Source organism: Eurytemora carolleeae, unplaced genomic scaffold, assembly GCF_000591075.1.
Source record: "Eurytemora carolleeae unplaced genomic scaffold, Eaff_2.0 scaffold331, whole genome shotgun sequence".
Taxonomy (NCBI): Eukaryota; Metazoa; Arthropoda; class Copepoda; order Calanoida; family Temoridae; genus Eurytemora; species Eurytemora carolleeae.
Window position 1 is genome coordinate 134,475 of NW_019396227.1, and position 7,179 is coordinate 141,653.

At 29.3% G+C, this 7,179-nt stretch overlaps 1 long non-coding RNA gene across 1 annotated transcript; it reads right to left on the reverse strand.

Annotated features, from left to right (window-relative positions):
* Positions 1–3,919: 3,919 nt before the first annotated feature.
* On the reverse strand, positions 3,920–7,179 carry LOC111698730 (uncharacterized). The gene is made up of 4 exons (XR_002764599.1): positions 6,528–7,179; positions 6,016–6,109; positions 5,635–5,675; positions 3,920–3,964 (listed from the first exon to the last, which is right to left on the reverse strand). It is a non-coding gene; the product is annotated as an uncharacterized LOC111698730 (long non-coding RNA).

Genomic DNA, 7,179 nt, shown 5'->3' on the forward strand with positions numbered 1-7,179 from the left:
TCGAAAAAAATAGTAAATATTTTATCATAAACCTTGAATTTAAATGAATACCAAATAGTTTAAAAGAAAAACTAAAGATGAGAATTTAAAAATAAAAGAATTTTTGTTTCTAAAAAAATGTTGAAAATATTCATGTATGGATCAGAATATTCAAACGTACAATAATTTGAAAGCAAAACTAGGATTCTCTGGCTTAGTCGGTGTATGCAAAACAGATTCAGTTCACCCTCTGTTAAATAAAAAAATACCTGCAGATTTTTAGTGCAGTTTGCTCAACATGTAAAAAGTTACACAGATTAATTGTAGTTTTCAGTTTAATAAACCTAAGCTTAAACTTTTAACTTTAGTTCATTAGTTTAAACTGGCAAGACTGGCTGAAATCTGCTCCAACTAAATTTATAATTTCATAAGAACTATTTTATTATTATTAATATTTTTTTTCTTCCATTTTTACTTTTTGGTTTTTATTTTAAATATTCCGTAAATTTATTTCAATTTGTTTCAATAATTCCAAGGTGCCTCATGCCCATATTTGATTTTAATATTGCTCTTTTGTAGATTTTTTTAAAGTTGGGTGAAATGTCCTAACTATGAAATATCCTATCTATGAAATGTCCTATCTATGAAGTGTCCTATCTATGAAATGTCCTAACTATGAAATATCATATCTATGAAATGTCCTATCTATGAAATGTCCTATCTATGAAATGTTAGATTAATAATTTTTTTTATTTATGAAATGTCCATCTATGAAATGTCTTTCTATGAAATAACCCAACACCTTTTTTTCATGAATTTGGAAAAATCTAAGTTTTAAATATTTTCAACTCTAACCATCCATAAATTTTCCCTGGGTTCGTGTGAGGTCCCACAAAAAAATTTGACCCATAAAATTTTTTGACCCGCTCGGTTCACCCGTTAAGACGTTTATCGGTTTTATAAACAGACAGGCAAAGTATCTATTTATAAATTTGGCTTGGGTATCTGTTTGTTTGTATCCAATAAACGTCAAAGCGGCTGAACCGATCGGGCCCAATTTTTTTGTGGGATCTCGCGTGACCCCAGGGAAGGTTTATGAATGAAAAAAGTTTAAAAATTTGTGTTTAAAAGTTTTTTTTCTTTTTAACAAACTTTAAAATCTTGAAAATCCGCAAATTTTTTAAATCCGCGAAATTTTATTTTCTTTGTTTACAATGAGAAAATGTATAAATTTACTATTCTTTATTAACAAATTACATATTTTTAAATTACATTATTATCTGCATTGCGTACATTTTAATAAAAGTTTTAGATTATTTTTCATTGACCTGAGCTGGGAACTTTTGTGTTGAACACTCATAATCCCGATACCTTGATCTCGATATCAACTATGGGCTCTTTTAATTTCGGATTGTAGTTATTCCTCCCATAATCAAAGCTTCTTTCAACCCCTAAATGGGTACCATAACGATATCTAATAAAGATTTAAAGGGAGAGACTGGCTATGTAAGGTAGTTGAACTGAGAATGCAGTGTTGTGGACAAATTCTTTAGGATTTATTTGAGAAATATAAAACTTTTTAAAGATCTGTAAATCGTAAGTTTAAGCGCAAAGTCGGCGTTCAAATCGTACTTTTGGGTGGATACGTTTTCAGAGCTGTATTATTTTAATTATTAAATAACGACGACAAAAAATCTGCACAAAATTCTACAGTAAACTAATTAGTTGTTTAGGAACATGTTGAGATAATAAAAATTAATCTTATCATCGAAAATAAGTAATCTTGTTCAATTATTAGTTTCTATTATCTCATTATTCTTGTTTCTCATTATTCACAAAGATTGTCTGCAGATTTTCTAGAATTATTATTGAAAAGAAGACATTTGAAGAATTTGTAGAAATCTGCGAATAAATTCATAGAAAATAAGAAATTCAATATAATAATGAAAACGAAATAATTGATCCTAGCATTGATTTATTGACAAATTTCTTTTAAGAAATATGTTCCATCTAATTAGTTTAAGTATAATTTTTACTTTATTTTTTGTCGTCGTTATTAAATAATTTTTAAAAACCGATTCTAAAACGTAAACACCCAAATTCATGATTTTGAATGTCGACTTTGCACTCAAACTCAGTAATTATACATATAACTCCCTAGATAGATATCTGAATCCCTCCAGTGGAATTATAAACCACTAGGAAGGATATCTCGAATCCCTCCAGTGGAATTATAAACCCCCTGGATAGATATCTGAATCCCTCCAGTGGATTGCAAATCACCATGCGTAAAGTTGAAAAAAGTGACTTTTTAAACCTCTCCAGTGAAAATGGAATCCCTCCAGAATTGAAATCTTACTACAAACTTCTTTGAGTCTTTGCAAACATGAATTTTTCAACTAAGGTGTATTTTTAAATATTTAAATTTCTTATAATACTATTTTTCATTTTGTAATCTGAATAGAAAATATTAAAGAAACCTCTTTAAAAGGAACTCCGCGAAATTTAATTAATTTTCTTCTGTGCAATTCTATACTTTTTCAATTCGCTGAAGTTATTCTCTATTCACAATTGTCTATAGACAAAATGTCAAATTAAGATAAATTTTCATTTTAAGTTAAAAACCAAAATGTTTATATCCAGCTACATATATCCGGTTACATATATCCGGTTACTGTATCCGGTTACATATATCCGGTTACATATATTCGGTTCATATATCCGATTACATATTATATCCGGTTACATATATCTGTTTACATATATCCGGTTACATATATTCAGTTACATATATTCGGTTCATAAATCCGATTACATATTATATCCGGTTACATATATCTGGTTACATATATCCGGTTACGTGTATCCAGTTACATATATCCGGTTACATATTATATCCGGTTACATATATCCGGTTACATATATCTGGTTACATATATCCGGTTACATATATCTGGTTACATATATTAGACTACATATATCCGGTTACATATTTCCGGTTACATATATCCGGTTACATATATCCGGTTACATATATACGGTTATATATATACGGTTACATATATCCGGTTACATATATCCGGTTACATATATCCGGTTACATATTACTTATTCAAAAATGTTTTGTTTAGCTTAATAGCTAGCTATTCAAGAAAAATGAATCATGATCGAACACATTTAAGATTTCAGTCTTAAGTTCAATTCACTTTAGTTTAGCGTGACGTTTAGAATTTTTACTATGTAATTTAATAGACTTTCTTTTGTGTAAAATTAAAATTAGAGACGCTACGAGGTCCCAAAGTCCTGCTAGTTATATCGTATAAATGTGACCTGTCTAGCGTTTGTCTATGGAATAATAATATATTTAATTACAAATATTAAATAAAATATAAACTATAGTTAAATCAATCTAAGTTTGGTTGGGAGCATATTCTCTATAGAGCTCTTTAAACTCTCTATCTCTGCATCCTAAAACAAATAATTTCAAATCAATTTAGCACATACTAATATCACATAAGATTTATATACACAGCTTTACATAATGATGCAAAATAAATTATTTTATTGTGTAAAGTTAATATTAATTTGATATAACTTAAAGTAGTTAGGTTTTTTCTTAACTTAAAACTTAAAAAATGTTAAAACCAAGCTAAGAACTTGGTTCTCTCGAGTTTGAGGCGAATCGGTTTATCAGTTCTGATCGGATATATCAGAAAATTATTTTAAAATCTAGTTATTCTGCTCAAAATTACAAAAATTTGTGTCCAAAAGTTTTTGCTTTTGTAAAATTTAAAAATGCGCCAAAAAATTTTATTGAATCCGCGATTGTTTTTGTTTTTGCTTTATATTGCACAAAGAAAAGATGATCAAAGATAGAGCCAAAATTAAAAGTTGAAATAAAAAACGGGCCGCCCTAAAAGTCTATTTTTTTTAAATTCAAACCTTAAGTTGTAGCAGATTATTCTCTTCCTCTAAATCCTTATTTCTGAAGTATTTAAAGAAAATTATCATTTTTTCAATTTTTTAATTTTTGTGAATTCTACAGGGTGAGTAAAAAACCTGGATTAGAGATGTTTAGCTCAAAATTCTCAAAATTTTTGTTTGCTTCGAATGTTAGGTATAAAAACATTAAAATATGACACAAAACATTAAAAAATATCTTAAAATGTTGAAAAAACCCAAATATTTAAAAAAAATGAAAAGTCTATAAAAGATTTTCTAAAGAAAGTGTGTATTCTATTATTTTCCAAAATTTCATAAAATTTATCAAAAATTGAATGAGAGAGATATGACAAAAATCGGCAAAAAAATATTTGGTTTTCTAAGAGGACTGCTCACACTTATCTTAGAATTCTTGAATAATTTCATTTCTAAACCTTCCCNCCCCCCCAGCCTCCGTTTTAGTGTATTCTAAGGTTGAAAAGACCCGCATGGGTGCTGATATGCTGAAAATTTAGGAGTCTTGATATTGTGCTCTGAATTAAAACCGAATGCATGTAGATTTTCATTTAAATGTTTTGTCATATCTCATTTAATTTTTATGAATTTTTCTTAAATTTTGGAAAAAAAACAAAATAAACATTCACAAATCATTTTAAAAAAATGGTTTCACGGATTTTTTGTCACATTTTAATTTTAATTATACATGAAATTCAAAGCTTATCCATTTTTTTTACTCACTCTCTAGTCTCTATTTACAAAATAAAAATCGCCATTTTGGGAATAAACTTTCACGAGGTAGGTTTGTGCCATCGTGGTTTATGCCGACACGGTGGGGGGGGGGGGGAGAATACCGCTCCCACCCCTCCCATTACAGAACATTTAAACAAGAACATTAAAACAAGAACATTAAAACAAGAACATTTAAACAAAAACATTTAACCAAGAATATTTAAACAAGAAACTTAGACAAAAACATTTAAACAAGAACATTTAAACAAGAACATTGAAACAAAAACATTAAAACAAGAACATTTAAACAAGAACATTTAAACAAGAAAATTTAAATAAAAACGTTTAAACAATAACAATAAAACAAAAAAACTTGAAAAAAACATTTAATCAAACAAATTTTTTACCGAAAACATAAAAGCACAAACATCTAAGAGAACCTGTAAAAGGAAGTCAAAGAGCATTCTGAATTTTTACTTTAATTTACAAATGTCAGTATTCTGTAGGTGTTGAAAGTGCATCCCAAATAAATTATACTAATTTATCATGATAAATCCTCACATACACTTCTAATCATCATTTACAGGGCATCAAGTAGAAATCTTGATTTCTAGAAAAATATCTCCCGCATTCTTACTACAGTTCGTGGATTTCATTAGTTTATTAAGATATTTTAGATAAGATTTAAAACTATGGTTTCTACTTAATCTTGATGTTTTTACGCTATTTTCGACGGATTTTGAATAAGAGAGATCAAAATATGTCAATACAGATCTCAGGGTGTACTTTGTAATCGATTGTTATAATTAGTTTTACCTCAAATTTTGAATATATTTAATATTTTTTTTTGCCCTGTATGTTACCATGTTTATAACGTATATAAAAATATTTAAAGTTCAGCTTATTTTTGTTTTATCGATGATGTAAATTGAGTGAAACATTTATTTTCGAAGATCCCGACAAAAAAAAATTATAGAATTTTACCTTGCTTGGAGTTCTTCTTTTTCTTGAACTAACTGTGACTCCTAGAACAACAACGATTAATTTAAGAAACTGAGTTATGAGTTCTGAATTATAGATTTTGAGTTCAATGCTTGATCTCCTCTTTTATTAATCTCAAGGTTAATTTAATCTTAAGTTTGGAAAACAAGTTTTAAAAGATTATAGAAAATTAGAATTTGTGGCAAAAACTTAATACTAGCTGGGAAAACTAAGTTTTGCCTGTAAGAATAAACCGACTCAATTCAGAATTGCAGAGGGCCAAACATAACCTTTGGGAAGTTGCCGCTTGGGAACTTGACAGTTGGGAAGGCGCCCTTGGGAAATACCTATAACTTTTTTCTATTCTTCTATAAAAAATCTGACCTGGAAGTTGTGTGCAGACCAGTCTTCATGTTTATTATTTGTACTATTTGAAGAATTTAGATTTCCGCTGGAATTACTTTTCTTTCTCCCAAGACTATAAATACAATAAATTGCCTATTTATAAGGACTGTAACCATAATTTCAAGTGACCCTCCATGCAAAGATAGCAATGCCCGATTTACAACTGTAACCTTAAAATTGTGGAAGATATAAACGTCGTTTTTCTGACTAGATAAGAGTTTCTGTGAATAACACCATTTATATATGTATGTATATCTTTGTATGTGAATAAATCTGTATAAGATAATAATTAAAACTAATTTCCAAAGTTACGTGCAATTTACTTTAGTTTGACAAGTAATGGGGACTGTCATTTTAATTTCCAGAAACCCTCCATTTGGAGAGGACCAAGTCCGATTTACAATCATAACTTGAAATGGTTGTCACTCGAAAAAAAAACAGAAACAGTCCCTTTAAAAGGCCAAATATATTTGTTGATTAAAGATACTAACCCAAAAAACGGCATGTTTAGACTTTGCTTAAAATCTCGTTTCCAGTATATAAAAATCTATGAAAAAACACATTTTTATTGTTAATATATGGAAATTATTTATTTTGTATTCTAATAGTTTGCAATGAACAATGTGTTATACATATTGTATACCGTGTACAGTAGTTTAGCTCAGATGTACCGTATTGTGTACTATTTACTGTATGTGCTCTGTATTGTGTGTACTTTTCGTTGTGTGTATTGTGTACTTTGTACTTTCACAAAACTAAACTAGTGGGGGTAGGTAAACTAGGCCTATGTAAGGGACGGTTACCGTAAAACATCTGGTCGCGCCATCAAAGTTGAACCGGGACAACAGAGGATAGGGGCGGGGCAGTACTTGTCGCGTGTCACTAAGGCTGGTACAAGGTGCCGGTCCGGTTGGAATTCAAATTGACCCTATAGTCCTCCATGTACTGATATGTTATAAACAAATAGATTTATTCTATATAACAAAACTATTTTTTCAACTGCCGAAATGTTGGTATTTTTTCTGGATGTTTTCATATATAGCTATTCAAAAAAAGCACCTGTGAATAATTTTTACAGGGACGCCCAAGCTGGCCTGGCTATTAAACTTGTTGGACGGTGTTTGGTTCTACGAAATTCACGGG